Source organism: Arachis ipaensis, chromosome B7 (assembly GCF_059453495.1).
Source record: "Arachis ipaensis isolate K30076 ecotype BB chromosome B7, ASM5945349v1, whole genome shotgun sequence".
NCBI classification, from domain to species: Eukaryota; Viridiplantae; Streptophyta; class Magnoliopsida; order Fabales; family Fabaceae; genus Arachis; species Arachis ipaensis.
In genome coordinates this window covers 18233506-18252639 of record NC_142442.1, presented here as the reverse complement: position 1 = coordinate 18252639, position 19134 = coordinate 18233506, and the positions used below count along the sequence as shown (strand labels likewise).

Genomic DNA, 19134 nt, shown 5'->3' with positions numbered 1-19134 from the left:
ATTCTACTTGCAGTACAGTTTAGATTAGATATTTTAAAAAAAATCTAATCCAATCCGATCCAATTTTAAGCGGTTTGGATTGAATTGGATTTACGTTTGTAAATTAAAAAAATTAAATATGCATGACAAGTTTTAATATCAAATTTTAAATAACCAATAATAACATAATAAATCTCAATATCTTAAAAAATCAAGAATAACATAACAATAAAAATAAAAGTATAGTTTAATTAAAATAAATAAATAAAAATTATTTTAAATATAAAATATTTATTAAATAATAATAATATATAAATAATATAAAATGTATAACAGATTGAATATATTATAAATAAAATTGTAAATATAATAAAATAATAATATTATAACATATTATGCGATTTAAATTGGATTAGATTAATTTTAAAAAATAAATTCAAAATTTAATTTAATCTATACGATTTGCAAAAAATAAAATTCAGATAAATCTAAATTAATATGATTTTAATAATTGATTTTGTCAAAGCATAGACTTTAAGTTTTAACCGCTATTGAAGGCATCATATCCCATGAATATATATGGGATCACAAGGAACCTATAATATATATACACACACGCAAAGTGTAGGTATTTTATATTGAAGAAACATGAAACATATGGTATCGTATTCTAACTTCTAAGTCAACCCAAGCATCCAACTATACGAGACATATAAATAAAGAGCACTACCCATGTGGTTTATTATTAGGAAAGTTTTATGGTGTGGATGAAAAAAAAAAATCCACACCTGTAAATATTATGTGGTAAATTTTTTAGATGAATATATTTTAGTTGGTTATAGTCATAAATTCAGCTGATAAAATACAAATATTATGTGGTAAATTTTTTAGATGAATATATTTTAGTTGGTTATAGTCATAAATTCAGCTGATAAAATACTAGGTAAAGAAGAAACAATAATTTTGCAGTTATACTACATATTATAAAAAAGTTAATTAGTGTAATTAGATGTTAATTATTTTTGGGCTGTTGGGAACTATTGGGTAAGTTTTATTTTTTTTTTTATGTATGTGGTTATGAGTGGGTTTTGAGTTTGGGTCACAATTTTTTATGTAAGTGTGCAGAAAAAAAATTTTTGTAGATAAAAATTAGTCAAAGATAGCATTAAAAAGGAATGTGGCTAAACTTCTCTCAAATCTGATCCTAACTCATTATAAACCCATTTTATATACGTGTAAGATACATTCCCATACGACTTGCACTCATATCTCATGTGAGTGTCCACTGCTGTTCACAATAACATAGTAACTGTTAATATTAAAAACATTAATAAAAATAAGAACAATAAGAAAAAAAATTACAAACTCATATCTTTATTCGGATGAATAAAAATATAAACGAAAAAAAGTGTTAAATATCTGTATTTATTTTTTTTGAACGCCTTTCATAAATATTATAATAAATTATGTACTCATAACGATTTCATTTACATTATTAATATGAGATACGTAATGTTTAAAAGAAATTCTTTATTTTTATAGTTCACTGAAACTATGCAAATTTATGCTATATAAATAATTACTAACAACACACTAATAAAGAATAACATTCAAAAAATTATAAAAATATTATTTTTTTGTCTTAAATATGATTTTACTCTCTTATTAGTAACATACGTCACATATTTCTTTATTTATTTATTTAATTTTTTAGGTTAAATATCAAAACAATGCACTACATCCTTTTGTTTTCTTTTTCCATTTAACAATATACAATTCCTTCCATCTTATGAGAACACCATAACAAAACAACAGTTACAGAAGCTTAGCCACATTCCTTGAAAATTAAAAAATCGATTAACCCGAATAAGTCCAAAAAATTTTTAGCCCATTTTCTTTTTAATACTATCTTTGACTAATTTTTACCCACAAAAAATTTTTTTTCTCAACACTTGCATAAAAAATTGTGACCCAAACCTAAAATCCACTCATGACCACATACACAGAAAAAAAATAAAACTTGTCCAATAGTCCCAACAGCCCAAAAATAATTAGCATTTAATTACACTTATTAATTTTTCTACAGCAGTACAATTGCAAAATCGCTGCTTTTCCTTTATCTAATGTTCTATCAGCTGAATTTGTGATTATGGCCAACCAAAACATGTTCGTTTAAGAAGCTTGCCACATAATATTATATCTACAGGTGTAGATTTTTTTTCCATCGACACCATAGAACTCTTCTTATTATTATTATTGTCATGCAAGTCTCATGGATGCATGATCTAAAGTTTTTTTAATTATCATTATTTGTTAGTAGTTAATGAAGTTTTCAAGTTTCTAAGATGTTATTGTGAGTTTATTTCTTCAGTTGAAAATATTTAATTCAAATAAATAGTTTGCCAGCAAAAACTAGCTTGCTAATACATGTAAAATTTTCGTATAATAAATTAACCTTTAATTTATTCTAAAAGATTTTATCATTTGTATTCATTCTATTCCATAAAATAAATTAAAGTGCACAACATATAGTAAAATAATATATGTTAACATTATGTATGAAATAATAAATACATAAAATATTATTTTATTGAATAAAGTATTAAAATTGACCATAAAAAATTATAATGCTAACAAATCTGATCATAAAAAAATTAAAATTAACTTATAATCATAAAAAATGAAATTTTACAGATATAATTATCTAAACTTTAAAAATCTATCAAAAATTCTTAAATTATTACTCTACTTTAACTTAATCACTCTCAAATTCTAATTTCACATCATCTTTAAAAATAATGACGTCACTTTTACACTACTATTAAAACCTCACTCCCTTCAATCCAAACCTGCATCTGTTTAGGCTCCATTTGTTTAGTATATAGCATAAGATATGGACATAGAAACATGAATTATATAGACATAGACACACAATATATGTGTACATATTTTATGTTTGGCAAAGAACATACATAAAACACATTAAACTTTAAAAAGTCAATAATACCCTCATCATCTACCTTTACCACTATTATCACTATCTATATTTTTTCAACAGCTACACTAATTCTTTTTTCCATCTCTATTCATAAAAAAAATATAGATAACAAAAATTCTAGTAATTTTAACAACAAATTTAATCATATCTTCCTAATTAAACAACAAATAATTAATTGGCATGATTTTCATTTTAAATTTCTTGGGTCAATTTTAAGTTGTTGAAGCGACTATGAAACAATGGAATATCAAATTAAAAAATTAATTGAAAGGTGAGATATTCCAACAAAAAAAATTGTTCATAGTATTCAGACTATAATTTTTTTAAAAAAATAGCATAGATTAATAATAAAAAACAAAAAAAATAAAACTTTATTTTAAGAAAAAAATACAGAAAGGGGCCAATATATAGAAAGATGAATAGAGATGAAGATGGAGGCACGATGGATCAATGATAGAGACTCCCTTACGACATAACAGAGACATAAGTTGCAGATCTGGAAATTTGGAAGAAGGACGAAGACAGAGATCCAATCTAGAGAGTATGAGGAGGAAGTGAGACAGTAGCTAAGAGGATGTTGGTTGGCCATGAAGAGAGAAGAAACAGAAGTTCAAATGGGGAGAAGAAGGAAGGGAAAAAGAGATTCTGTTTGGTTGGCCATGAAGAGAGAAGAGACAGAAGTTGAAATGGAGAGGAAAATAATGGAGGATAAAATTGTCAAAATAATTCGTGTCTCAATATTAATTTTGTGTCTCAACTTATTAGAGGTACACTGAATAGTGTAGACACACCCACTAACCAAACATTACCTTACCGAGACAAGACACTGAGATAGAGACAATATATTTAGAAACACTAAATTAGTGTATTTTGTATCCATTCTGACAAGGACACAGAGATATTAACAAGAAACACAATTTATATTTTATTTTTTCTTTTATTATTTTTGTTAATTTTTTATAATTATATTTTTTATGAAAAAGTATAGGGTACCAACATATTATCTGCCAACTTATTACCAACAATAATTAATTATTATGTTTTAAACACATATATAAAGAGGCACATTTAAAAAATATATTTATAAAGGCATTTTTATTAAGCACATCCATAAAAAAAATATTTTTATTAGAGACATCCATGAAGACACTTCCATTAAACACAGTTATAAATAAGAATTGGCAGAAATTGGTAGAAATGCTGTTGGTAATATAACAGGACCGATTTTTTATTATTATATTTTTCGTCTCAGATTTTTTGAATAAAAAAAATAAAAATAAATTATATTTTCATAATTTGTTCTAATTAATCATCAAATAGGATATAAAAGCACACAAATTTTGTATCTTTAGTATCTTATCTTGTCCTATTCTATAAAACAAACGCAGTTTAAGATCCTTCCTCACCCACCTAAAACCTATCCTCTCCCTCTCTCTCTCCCTCTCCACCACCACCTTCCCCTCCCTCTCCCTCAAACTCACCCGCTTCCGCCGCTCCGTAAAGGTCTTCTCCCTCAGCCACCAGAACGATAGCATTGGATTTACCGACACCGCTGATGTATTTGCGTTAATGACGCACTTGAAGCAGGTGCGGTTTCAGAAGAATCATTTTACGAATTTCATTCTGAATTTGTCAATAACTACACTGATTTGTTCGATTTGCAGCTTCGCAATAACCAATTAACCGACTTTGTACCCATTGCGCTGACCACAATGTTGAGTTGAAGAACGTTTCTTTGAGTGGTATTTTGCTTTCGTCTGGTTGAATTATAGATATAGCCATTATTACTATGTTTTTCGTTACAGTTGTTTCGTTTGTGTTTTGTAAGTGTTATGCCAAGAACAAGCACACAAAATTTAAAAGGGTAAATAACCCTGAAACGAACAGGGAAAGGAAGAGGTTAATATTGATATGGCATGTGCTTCCAATTCCAATGAATTTTTGGGAGCAGGGAGATCGACGAGTGAGTTGCAAAGCCAGTGTAGCGAGCCAAACGAACATCTCCCTGTTTTAGGGTTAGAGAATGAAAATGAGGTGAGATTAGAATTTGAAAATGATTAGGTTAGAGTAGAAAGATAATTTAAAAATTTTTGATAAATTTTTAAAATTTTGATAATTCTGTTTATGAAATTTCATTTTTTATAGTTATAAATTAATTTTAATTTTTTTTATGGTTATATTTTTCAGCGTTATAATTTTTTATGATCCATTTTAGTATTTTACTTTATTTTATTTAATAAAAGAATTTAATTTTGATATACTCTCAATTTAAAATCGTTTTATATGTAAATTTAATTACATCATATTAACAAAAATAACTACTTTTTATATTGATAGTATTAAGGATATAAAAATAAGGTTGGTTGTAATTATTACACAACTGTATAGCATTAAAATGGAACTCTTAATAAAAAAAAGCATTATAATTCCTTTTACAAATCATATTTATTCATGCATCCGTTTCGTACTCTATAAATATAGAAGCACTAACTCTCTTTCTCAACACATTTAATTTCCTCATGGAACATCATCACTCCTCATCCTTAATCTCTTCTTTACCCTTCTTTATTTTATTTTCATTAATAATAAGCTTCATCCTTTTCATATCACAAGTTTTCAAATTGGTAGCGAAGAAAACAACACCAAGCCCTCCTCCCGGGCCATGGACACTACCTCTAATCGGTAGCATACACCATTTCTTTGGAAGATCTTTAACCCATCATCGCATGAGAGACTTAGCACGAAAGCATGGTCCTCTCATGCACCTTAAGCTCGGCGAAGCATCAATCATGGTGGTTTCTTCTCCAGAAATTGCCAAACAATTATTTAAAACCTACGATGCTATCTTCGCCGAACGGCCTAGACAATTTGGTGCAGATATCTTGTGCTATGGTTCTACAGACATAGCCACGGCGCGATACGGCAACTATTGGAAACAACTAAGAAAAATATCCTCAATGGAACTTCTTAGTCATAAACGTGTCCGTTCATTCAAATCAATAAGAGAAGAAGAGGTAATGAATTTGATAACATGGGCTTTTGCTAATTCACTGGATCTTGTGTTAATCTTAGTAAGAAAGCTGTGTCCATGACAAGTGCAATCACTTCTAGGGCAACTTTTGGCGAAAAGTGCAAGGACGAACAAGAGTTCATTTTATTGATGAAAAATCTTGGGAAGATTGCCGAACGTTTATTCGTTATATTTGATCTTTTTCCATCTTACACATGGCTCCATCTCATAAGTGGAGTTCAGTATGAAGCGGAAAAATTACATAAAGAATTTGATATGATTATTGAAAACATCATCAGGGATAAAGTAAGAAATAAGAGAAATGGTGGTAGTGATGAATCTAAAGTAGAAGATCTTCTTTCTATTCTCCTAAATCTTGTTGAAGATCCTGGCGCCTTTGCCTTTGAGTCTCCTTTGACAATGAACAATGTCAAAGCTATTATTTTTGTAAGTATATATATTTTTTTCTTTTATGATTTTTCATTTCCAAAAGTCTAGCAAACTAACTATACTATAAGCCAATTAAGTATACTATTTTTTATTTTTTATTTTAAAGTTCAAAAAATTAGGATAATATAATATTTTTTATGAGAAATGCTAGGGGGAGCAACTTTTGTGATTTGTAGCCATCAAATAGCCATAAATGATAATTTTAATGGTTTAAAATTGGTGTAAGATTTCATCGAATGGCTCACTTTTCCTTGCTAGTTACATACTGGTCAGAATTTGAAAAAGTTGTTGGCCCTAGACTTTTTCTTTTTTTATATAACAGACATATTTTTTAACTAATTAGCTAAAGTTGGTTTCATCCATAATTGGTTCTCTAATAGAACTATTTTCATTTTATTTCTTTTTATTGGATGTTAGTAGGGGTGACAAATGGGTCGAAACCTGCCGCGCCGGCCAGCATAACCTGTCAAAAAAGCAGGTTGAGCTGGAAATTTGAGACCGCCAAACTTAAAAAGCCCGCCTAGCCCACACTACCTAATTTGTGGGTTTTGGTGGAGCGGGACAAGCTTTACCGCCAGATTTGGCGTTTTTTTTTTGTTGTTAGGACCAATTTTTTACAAATTTCTATGATGTTACTGATCTACAAGAGGATGAAAAGATAATTGAAGATGTTCTAAGTTATATTTTGGATTATGTTTTATGTTTGATTGATTATAAACTTGAAGATGTTTAATTATATGTTTTGGATAATGTTTGTTTTGTTTTGGACAATGTTAGTTTTATATTTTATTTCAAAAAATTTGGTTTATAATTATGTTTATTACATATTTATAATTATAAAGACTTTAATAGTTGTGAATTTAAAAATTATAATTTTTTTTATATTTTTAAAAATTATAAATTTATTGAAATGGTTGTGAAATTATATATATTGTTTAATATTTAATAGTTAAAAAAAATTTAACGAATTTAGTCCACCATTTAGTCAGATGGCAGGCTTTTAGCGGGGTGGAGCGAACTTCTCCATTTGTCACCTTTAGATGTTAGGATTTGTGACTCATCATCTCCATCGTAGTATTTATGACATTCGTGCATGAATATATAAGAACCAAAAATGATATTTCACTATTTTTAATATAAGTGTAATGTTAGGCTGCATTTCTTTCTGTTATAAAATAAGATATTGAGAACAAGACACAAAGGATAGAGATACAAAATTCTGTGTTTTTGTATTCTATTTGGTGATAAATTAGAATGAATTATGAAAATTCAATTTATTCTCATTTTTTTATTAAAAAATTTTGAGACAAAAAATATAATAATAAATGTAATTATGAAAAATTAATAAGAATAATGAAAGAAAAAATAAAAAATAAGTTGTATTTCTTGTTAGTGTCTTCGTATCATTTCTGTCAGGATGAACACAAAATACACTAATTCAATATTTTTGGACACATTGTCTCTGTCCATATCTCATCTGTTAAACACAATTTTGTGTTTATGTCTCAGTGTCCTATTTCTAAAACCATACGCAGCGTTAGAGAATTAATACTATAATAGCTAATTTAAACTAATATTATAGTAAATTGTTAAATAACTATAATATAAAATATGTTAAAAATAATTTTTTATTGAGTTTGAATTTTAAATTTTTTTAATTAAATTTTGAATATTTTTATTTTTAAGAGTTTTAGATTTTTTTTTGGAGTCACTCAGATAAAAACGTTTAAAACGTCTTTTTTTAAAGATGTTTTTAAGTAATTAAAATTCAATACATATAACTGATTAAATCATGTTATTTTTATCAAAATTAGATCAGATAAATTGATTTGCCAAAAAATCGGTAAACTATATCTTGAACCGGTCTAAATTAATATTTTTTTATAAAAAATAATTATAATATCCCTATTATAAAAATGACTAAAATACTCTTATTATATTTATATATATATATATATATATATATATATATATATATATATATATATATATATATATTGAGAACTCTAAATTCTAATCCTTTTCTTTTTTCTCTGTATCGTTATAGGGTTAGGATTTAGGATTTTTAAAATTAAATATATATATATATATATATATATATATATATAAAGAATATTTTAATCATTTTTTATAATAGGGTTATTGTCTCTATAAAAAATAATATTAATTTAGATTGGTTCAAAGTTTGGTTTATTGAATTTTTGGCCAAATCAATTTGTCTGATCTAATTTTAACAAAAATAACACATTTTAATCGATTATATGTATTAAATTTTAATTAATAAAAAATATTTTTAAAAAAATACGTTTTTAATATCTTTATTTGAGTGGCTCTCTTTTTCTTTGAATGTTGGCCACAATATTGGATGCCTAATTAGGCTTCCAAGATTTTTTATTTAAATTTTTTTTTTTGAGTATTTTCACTCATTAATTTAATTTTTTTAATATAACAATCTAACAACATATTTTCAGTCCACACTTTTAAAGATATTATTGTTTAACTGTTGGACAAAAATAATAAATTTTATTAATCCTTTCTAGTATTTTTTTGTTTTTGTATTTTTTTACATTTTTGTATAAAACTTATTTTTATGTTTTCATACATTTTTTATATTTATATAATTTAAAAAAAAAATAAACGATGTAGATAAAAATAGTGCATATACACCATTACTCTAAGACTTTAACAACTAGTTATATTACATGACTCAGGATATGTTTGGTGCCGGAGTTGAAACATCACCTGCAGTGATAGAGTGGGCAATTTCGGAGTTAGTGAAGAATCCAAAAGCAATGGCAAGAGCTCAAGAAGAAGTTAGAAAAGCTATTGGCATCAAAGAATCATGGAGTAGTAGTAGTTCTCTTGAAGAATTAACTTATCTTAAAGCGGTTATCAAAGAGACACTGAGATTACACCCTCCGTTACCTCTACTCCTACCAAGAGAATGTAGAGAGACCTGTGAGATCAACGGGTACACAATATCCGCAGGAAGCAAAGTGATAGTGAATGCTTGGGCCATCGGAAGAGATCCTAAGTATTGGGGTGGCGAAGAAGACGACGCTGAGAGTTTCCGTCCGGAAAGATTTCTAGAATGTTCCATTGATTACAAAGGTTCCAATTTTGAGTTCATACCTTTTGGTGCTGGGAGGAGGATATGTCCAGGCTTGTATTTCGCTGTTTCAAGTATTGAACTTTGTGTTGCCCAACTTTTGTATTATTTCGATTGGCAAGTTCCGAATAATGGAGACATGGATATGACTGAAGATTTGGGAACCACGGCAAGAAGGAAGAATGATCTTATTTTAGTTCCAATTCCATGGAATAATTTTATAACCATCCGAGTACTAGCGATAATAAACATCTTCCCAAAAGTTTAAACTAATTTTGGGGTTCACCAAGACTCGAACTCTTAACCTTTCAAATCTAACGCTCTAATACCATGCATGATACCACTCATCCCAAAAGTTTCAGCTGATAGAAAAAGGTAACACTAATGATTATATCTCTAATACTCTCTAAACTTCTATTGTACACATTGTATAAATATTCCATTGGTTCCTCATACTTTTCCTATAATTTATAACACAATCTCGCTACGTTACCAATAGTATTTCTATCAACTTCTGCCACTTTTTGTTCATAATTATATTTAATGAAAGTGTTTTTGTGGATGTGTTTAATAAAAATGTCTTTTTTATGACCGTATCTAATAGAAGTGTCTTTATAGATGTATTTTCAGGATGTGTCTCTTTATACATATATTTAAAATATAATATTTAATTATTATTAACAGTAAATTAACAGATAATATATTGATACCATATACTTTTTCTTTATAACAAGAATGTTAGAGGATCATCAAATCAATGCTTAAAAGTATAAATAAAATATATTATTAAATTAATTGATTCAAAAAAATAAATTAAAAAAATTAAATTAATAAATAAATGATGATAAAAGATAATAAATTCTAATAGTTCCATCTATTTCTCATTGATAATAAATACTTGATCGTCTAAATAAATAAGATGGCCTGGAAACAACTGGCTTAAATAATTTCTAGAGAAAAGGACAAATCCGTCCCTGACCTTTATTTTAGAAGACATTTTCGTCCTTGATGATTGCAAAATACAATGATGTCCCTGACCCTTCAAATTTTTGGACAAATCTATCCCCCCGTTAATCTCAACCCGTTAGCCCCGCCGGAAAGTGCTGAGTTGGCTGTCGTGGCTCTGACGTGGATGTAATGGGGGAACACGTTGGCATGACTTTCTGAAAATGAGACAGATTAGTCCCCAGCCCCCTTAAACGACGCCGTTTCTCCCCCACCCCCAATCCTTCAAAATCTTGAACCCTATTTCCTCGTCTGCACAGAAAGGGCGAAGATGGTGAACGAAGAAAGGGAGCATGGCATCGGATGGGGTATCATGTTGCTCTCGAAAGAGTGGAGGTGTAGGAAGAGAAGAGCAATTCGCGGAAGGTTCTGGTCGTAAGGGGAAGGATGGCAAAGATGGGGTGTCACCGAAGTGCTTCTGTGGAGAACATGCCATCATGTTCATGTCGAAGACGAGCAGCAACCCTAACAGATTATTTCTCGGATGTCCGTTTTATAAGGTATGTATAACTGTGGGAATCTGTTAGTGTTAGGGTTTTGGGTAACCCAGGTTTTCATGGTGATATCTGTGGAATGAATATGTGCAGGTGAGACAACCTCATTGCAAGTTTTTTTTGTGGTTAGATGAGCACATTGGAAGGCTTGGGTTGAGTGATTCAAGTTTCCAGGCAGAGAAGGAATTAGGTGACGTTGAAGAGGATGAATGGAAGCATGACATGGAGAAAAAGATCATTTGTTTAGAGAAGAGGATTGTAGCTTTAGAATCCAAAAAAAATCCAGTTAGATGGTGTATGTATGTGATTATAATTGTCCTGATTGCTGGTATTTTACGTTATAAGAACTAAGTGATGGTTGAATATGATAAATTTTGTTACGTGTTGCTTGGAAAAATTTGAACATATTCTTTCTAGAAATGTATGAATCTTGTACCCTGTATATTGCAATGTAATGCAGAAAATGAAAGCTGGCAATAACACAGGTAATTAAACACTGAGTAACTGGCATTAAACCTTTGAACCCAAACATTGTTCATTGTAACTGACAATAAAAAAAAAGGACGACTACTTGGCTAGTAATGTCTGCACATGTATGGCATCTAGCCAGTGACAAGTTTTTACTTAACCAGAAACATGTAACCAAAAAAACTGGCTAATACCCAACAAAAAGATAGTTATATCTGGGTAAAACAAAAAAACGTTTACGCAGGACATATTTGCCACAAAATAACAAAAGACATGAGTTGCTTCATTCGTTGGACTCCTTCGACGCTGAGACAGTTGGTTTATCTGCTTGTGGGGGTGGGAGCTGCTGAGGCTGTGCAGCTGCCTGTGTGCTAGATGGGGCTTGGTGAGTTGCGTCTTGGTGCTGTGTGCTAGAAGGTGGTGGCGCTTGAGCAAGTGGAGCAGGTGGCCTGAAAATCTTCTGTTTTGGTCTGAACTTTTGCTGTTTAGGGCGAGCTGTGCTGGTGACCATGGATGGAGCATTTCCTGGGGGCATGAAGGGCTGGTTTAAATTTGGGGTGGATGGCCTGGCACTGGAACCCGTTGGCGCAGGTGGTCCTAATACAATTGTTGATCTTGTAACTCTTGCTAGAGCAGGGGCAACTGTCGTCGCAGTTGGACCAGCTCCGCTCAGAACCTGCCATATAAGATGCCAACATAATCAAGCAGTATGTACTCAGAGCATATACTAAGCAGCTTATAAAGTGCAAAAAGTTAAATAGTTACAGTAGGTTGTTGCTGCTGTGTTGTTGAGCTCGGTGGTTGGCTGTGTGAAGGATCCTGGATAATAATGGTAAATTTATATTAATTTAATGTTAGGACATATAAGTCCCTCAGGATTCATATACTAATACAAATCAATCCTTCAAGATTCAGCTACTAAGACATACAAATCCCTGAGGTTTAAAGTACTAAGACATTTTAAAGTCTGAACTACAATCACTAGGGACACAGTAGTTGCTGGATCTTATAAGCAAATATACCATTATTAACCAAATGATTTTACCTCTGGTGGTGGAGCAGACTGTGACAAAGGGAGACATACAAGTGCTTGGGATGTGCTCTCTTTCTTCTTCTTAGGATTTTTGGTCTTCGGTTTTCAATTTGGGTTCGATGGTGCTCCTTTGCAAGTTTTGTAATTATGGCCCTTCTCACCACACTTGCTGCAAGACACAGAGAACGACTTCTTCAGCTTACCCCCTTGCATCATTGGCTCTGCAGGGTCTTTCTGCCGATTATGCACCTTTGGGCGCCCAATCCCTCTTTTGATGATTGGTGGGTCTAGCTGTGTGTATTCAGTTCTGGCCCAGAACTCTGAACTTGGCACTGGTTGAATGCAATGTGCATAAGTCCTCCTGATTGACTCCATACACAGCCAAGGGTGCACGTAGTCTTGTGGCTGGTCCCGTCTCTTCCTAATGGCAGCAAGTGCATGTATGCAAGGCATGCCTGAGTTGACAAGGGAAACAGTTTAAAAAATGTGCAAAATAACAAAAGAATCTAACAATCATTCATACTGCACAGAGAATAAGGTTACCAGTAAGTTGCCATTTGTTGCACGAGCAAGTATGTTTAATTAGATCCACATCAACCTTGCTTGCCTTCCGGCTCACCTCAAACCTTTTTCGATCGTTGTCACCAACCCATTCGGCCATCCACTTAGTACTCAGACTGAGTAACCTCTCCATCCTCTTCTGCTGTACTGGTGCTAGCTTTCCAGTGTGGTTATCAAGGACCCGTTTGTGATTCACCATCCTCCTCATCAGATAACATCTGATTTCTTCATACATGGTGAGGATGGGCTTCGTATGGTAAGTAACTATTTTTGCATTGAAAACCTCACACATATTATTTGTGAGGTTATCAACCTTTGGCGCATGAGAGAAATATGCCTTAACCCAACTTTCTGGTGGAAACCTACTGAGATATTCCCAAGCCCCATGGTTAACTTGCTTCAGCTTATCCATACATTCCTTGAATTCTGCAATGGTTGTGCATCTAGCACACTCCCACACAACCTCCCTAATGTACAAGTCTTTGAAGCGATTGATAAAATTCTTCCACATGTGCATCACACAATTGCGGAGTTTTGCATGTGGCATAACCTCCTTTAGCGCAGGTAGTAAACCCTGCACCAAAAAAAGGACATTAAGGAATGTTAGTTGAAATTAAACAGTAGATAACTGAAACTAAACTAATTGACTAATCATAATTAAAGCTTACTTTTTGTTGGTCTGATATGAAGGTCCACCCATGGCTGGCACTGTCACCAATGTCTTCCTGGAGATTAGTCAGGAACCATTTCCAAGCATCTTTGGTCTCACCCCTAACAACTCCATATGCAACAACGTAGAACTGATTGTTGGCATCTTGGGCAACTGCTGCTAGAAGCCAGCCCATGTAGTAGGTCTTCAAGAAACACCCATCAAGGTACAACAAAGGTCTGCACCCATCCTTAAGCCCTTTCTTACAGGCATCCAAGCAGATGTATAACTTATCAAATACGGGAGGTGATTCTGGAACTGGCATAAGCTCCAACCTGGCCGTCGAACCTGGATTGCTTAACAGAATCTGCTCACAATAGTCTCTGCTCCGTTTGTATTGGTCCCTCTCATTGCCCATGATCTTCTCCCTGGCCTCAACTACTGCTCTGTACACCATCTTAGGGTGGGGACATAATGAAAAATCCTCTCTTAGAAAGTCAGTTGCCTCCTTCGTGTTCATGTGGGGTTTGGTTGCCATCCTCTTTTCAATCTTCTTGCTCAGCCAATGCTGGTCAGCTGCATTGCTCCCTAAATCCCTTGCACAAGTATGTTCTTGCACATATGTCTTTACTTGATAGCACTGCAGGGTTTTGTTATAGGACAAATGAACCAGGAATGGACACTCCTCATCCTTGCAACCCACCCTTACCCTCTCCTTGTCATTTTTTATCCACTTCAGCTCCCTCCCTTCAGCTATGAAGGAATCCTTCACCACCTCCTTAAACCTTTCAACAGTAGCGAATCTGGTTCCCAACTCAAACCTCCCCTCACCGTGAGCATAGTCATCATCAAATTCAGGAAATTTCCTGCTGCTACCTTCATCATCAGATGAAATGGGTGTATGCAACTCCTCGGATTCATACTCAAATACGATTTCTTCCATTTCTGATGGCAACTCACTAATGTAGAAACCCCCAACCCCTGCATTGTTCGGCTCAACACCAGGATTACCACTGCCTCCTCCTTCATCATTTGGCCGAGTAGCCCCCTGACCACCAGCCTTAACCCTTGAACTATTTTCTCCCCTAACATTCACCCTAGCCCTTTTATGAACCTTCCTCTGTTCAACCTTAGCCTTTCCCTTTGACCCTTGCCCCCTTGCAGCTGGCTTCTTGGGGGTGACAATCTTTTTTCTACCCTGTGTTAGTCTTTTTCTCTTGCAACTGACTTCTTTTTCACTCTCAGAACTAGAGGTCTCCACTCCAGCTGGTGGAGGTTTGTACAGCACATCCTCCGTGCTTTCATACCCATCATCTGATGAAGAGGATGTCTTCAGTTCCTCTAATATCTCATCCACATCCACCTCCACATCGGCTGCCCCATCAGCATCCCTTCCAGCATCCTCAACAACCTCAGGAACATCTACTCCATGATCAAAGTATATATGAAATTCAGCAGAGTTTTGGTTCTTCGATATGTTTTCTCGCATTGCATTTATCCCAGCATCCCCAGTTAGCTTGTTCAATCCCGACTCAATGTCGCTACTTGTGGGATCATACCAGTATACTTCCCTGTATGACTGGTATCCCAAACCCTTGAACAACGTAACAAGGTCTCCAAAGTTCACAAAGTCCAGGTCCATCTCAGGGAACCTCTCTTCCTTCCCATTTTCATAAACCAGGGCTCCATCAATCCCTCTGACAAACTTCCCTCCATGGTGAAAAATCGGCACCACAAAAACGTCTACCATCTAAAATTAACCAATGATCAACAACGTCTCAGTTCATAAACAGTTACTAAAATTTTGAACGAAACCCCTTTGCCCGAACAAGTTCCCCCCTACTGATCATACACACAACGTTTTCAAAAGAAACAAACCACTACATTATACCCCTGTTTCCCACACTCTCAACATGCACACACACTGCATTCACCCTTTCTTCCCACACAATAACTAAAACTTAAACGAAGGGGGTCACGATCTTACCTTCTAAGGAAGACAGCAACTACGCCCTCAACGAAACCCTCCTTGTTGGCCTCCCACAGCAACTCCACGACGGACCAATTGCTCTTCCACGTAGTGCAATTTTTGGAGGGAGAAACAGGGGTGGGGGGAACTTTGATCGTTGCTCTTCTAGGATTTTCAGTAATTCAGAGTAGAAAGCATGGGTGTTATGGGTATTGCATATGGGAATTAAAATGTGTTTGGAGGGGTGGGGGAGAAACGGCGTCGTTTAAGGGGGCTGGGGACTAATCTGTCTCATTTTCAGAAAGTCATGCCAATGCGTCCCCCCATTACATCCACGTCAGAGCTACGGCAGCCAACTCAGCACTTTCTGGCGGGGCTAATGGGCTGAGATTAACGGGGGGATAGATTTATCCAAAAATTTGAAGGGTCAGGGACATCATTGTATTTTGCAATCATCAAGAACAAAAATGTCTTCTAAAAAAAAGATTAGGAACGAATTTGTCATTTTCTCTAATTTCTATACTATAAATTATATTTTACGGTATATGTTAGATTACCACTTATATATAGTAAAAAATGTTAAGCATTATTATACCGATTATATATGTGAGGCATGGAATAAATGAAGGTATGGTGAATGGTAATGCACTCTAAAAGAATTAAAGATTGAAATACTCTTTAAATTTTAAAATCTAAATTATAGGTTTTAAATATTAAATTTTAAATTTTAAATTACATATTATAAATTATAAATTTTAAACGTTAAATTATAAATTTTAAATTTGAGTCATTTATATAAAATATAATAAACAAAAATTTAATTCAATTTTTTATTGTAATAATTTAAAAAAATTAAAACAAACACATCTAAATAGATTTAGTGTCTTTTTAAAATTAAATACACGTCTCAAATATAAACTAAATAAAACTGATATTTAAAATTTTTAATTTCTTTTTCAGTTTTAATATTTTTAATTACTAATATATTATAATTTAAATACACATCCAAAAATCAAATTCAGTAAAATTCAAAATTTTAATTTTAAAATTCAAAAAGTAAATCTTAAAACTTTTAATTATTAACCCATACTACAGAAATCCTAAAGAAATCTTAAAGCTTCTAATCAGCCACCATCATCAGGGGCGGAGCTAGATAAAATATTAGAGGGGGCCAAAAATATTTATACAATAAAATAAGATTAAAATAAAATTTTAAGGGGACTAAACTGAAATTTACATATAATTTACATGTAAAAAATTAAAATTAGGGGGCCGTTGCCCCCCTTTCTCTCCATGTAGCTCCGCCCCTGTCCTTAGCTAGAATCAGAGGTGCACGCCGTCCGTGAGCTTCTTCCTTCGTGCCCCCTTCCTCCTCGGTGCTCATCCTCGTCGCCGCCTTCCTCTTCGTTGTCGCCACTCCTCAGCGCCGCCTCGTCATCCCAGCGCCGTTCGTCTGCATTGCCATTCCTCTGCGCTGCCGTCGTCCGCGTCGCTCATCCTCCACATCACTGCTCGCTCATCCTCCACATCGCTTTCCTCTTCGCTGCTCATTCCTCAGTTTCACTTCGTCTTACTCCTCGTCCCGTTCATCCGCATCAGCGTCGCCAATTCTTTTGTGCTAGAAGTGTACCTCAGGTATTTTGGATGTGTTTAAGAGAAAAAGATTCATAATTAATAATATGTATTTGTTTAATTATTCAATCACATTAATTTTATATGTTATGTACAATATCTTAATTTACATCAGAGACTGATTTAAGTAAAAGAACAAATTAAAAAATTACAATTTTTAAATTGTCAACTTTTATGACTAACATTACAATTATAAGTGATGTTTAGATAAGAAATATATATGCAGAGCTTTTGGAATTTTTCATCCTATTGTAATATTATTCCTCATCATTTTCATCCTCATCATTTTTACGTGTTTGTTTTCACTCCGAAATTTTGATCGATCAATTAAAGTGCCACTTGGCTGCTACTAGCTATCTACATGCATAGTATATAACAAAGAGAAGGGTTATATTTTGCAATTGATCATGGAAGACATAGGAAGACAAATATAATAAGAGTCAGGAAAGAGAAAATAGAAATACAGTGCACCAAAGATCTAAAAAGTAGCTTGTTAGTTGTTATATATAAAGGGTTTAATTTTCATGACTAATTAATTGTAGATGTGTTTGTGTATTTGTATAAATTTAAAGGCGTTATATTTATTATTTATTATTTTAGGTGTATTTTGAGTGTATTTACTATTTGACATTAAATATCTAATTTATTTATGTATTTTTTAATGATTTTGATGGTTTTTTATTTAATTACTCAAGTATAAAAAATTAGGCTGAAATAATGTCACTAAACGAATTGAATTTAGCAACAACATGATGCTATTCTTGCTTTTTTTTAAAATAAAAAACTGAATGACACTGTTTTATACAAAATTGAGTATTTATTTGGATTTATTATTGTTTGCAGGAGAATATTATGTGACTTTTAATGCTGTCTGGTTGTTTTATTTTTATACTTGTGTTGAGAATTTGTTGGCTTTTTTATAATTTTTGCTGACTATCAATTATTTGGTGTGCAAAATTTGTGATTTGGATTGGATAAACGTATAATTTTGAATGTGTAATTTTATAAATTTGGATTTGTAATCTTATCATACGTATATATATGAGTTTCAAATGTGTTGATGAAATAATTAAGGTGGATTAATATCATTCGGAATGTGTTTATATTCTTCCCTCAATTCTAGAAGTGTTTCCGGTCAAAACTTTATGTTTAATCTATGATGTGAACACTAAATTTTATTTTTTTTTTACATGACTTTTGGATGTGTTGATGAAATACCTAGGAATCTTTTTTAATAATTTTAGATGTATATTTGAGTATAGATTTTTGTCTTGTATTTAATGTACAATATAAAATCACAATGCCAATTAAAAAATGTAAACTTTGACTGGTCTAAAGAAAGAAAAATCAGCAGCTAGTATAACTTCCGTTGACAAACTTGATGAATCTAATGATAATAAAGTAAAAAAAAAAAGTTAGAAGGCCGACCAGAAGGTCCTAAAAGGGTAGTTTGTTTCACACTAAGAATTTTTGGGGTTAGTAAGTGACATACACAATTTAACATAAATTAACTAGTGTGTCAATTTTTCAGAAAATACTTGATACCCCTGCTCTCCAACTGCCATTGCCGATATGATGGAGTATCTAAAAGACAAAGACCCAATCAAATACTAAGAGGTTGAGAAAATGAGTTTTGGATACCTGAGGCACATCTCAAGGTAGTCGATGAACCAAGATTTGATAAAAAAAAATCCAACTAATAATAAAAAAATAAGAAATATTAGATGCATTTTTATCGAATAAGATATAAAAAATTAATTTTATTTTTAACGTTTAA

The 19134-nt window shown here is 32.4% G+C and overlaps 1 pseudogene across 1 annotated transcript; it reads left to right on the top strand.

Moving 5' to 3' along the window:
• Window positions 1-4397: 4397 nt before the first annotated feature.
• Window positions 4398-9814, top strand: LOC107606815 (premnaspirodiene oxygenase pseudogene; annotated as a pseudogene). The gene is made up of 3 exons (XR_015892416.1): window positions 4398-5011; window positions 5611-6434; window positions 9149-9814. The product of XR_015892416.1 is annotated as a premnaspirodiene oxygenase pseudogene (transcript).
• The last annotated feature ends 9320 nt before the right edge of the window (window positions 9815-19134 follow it).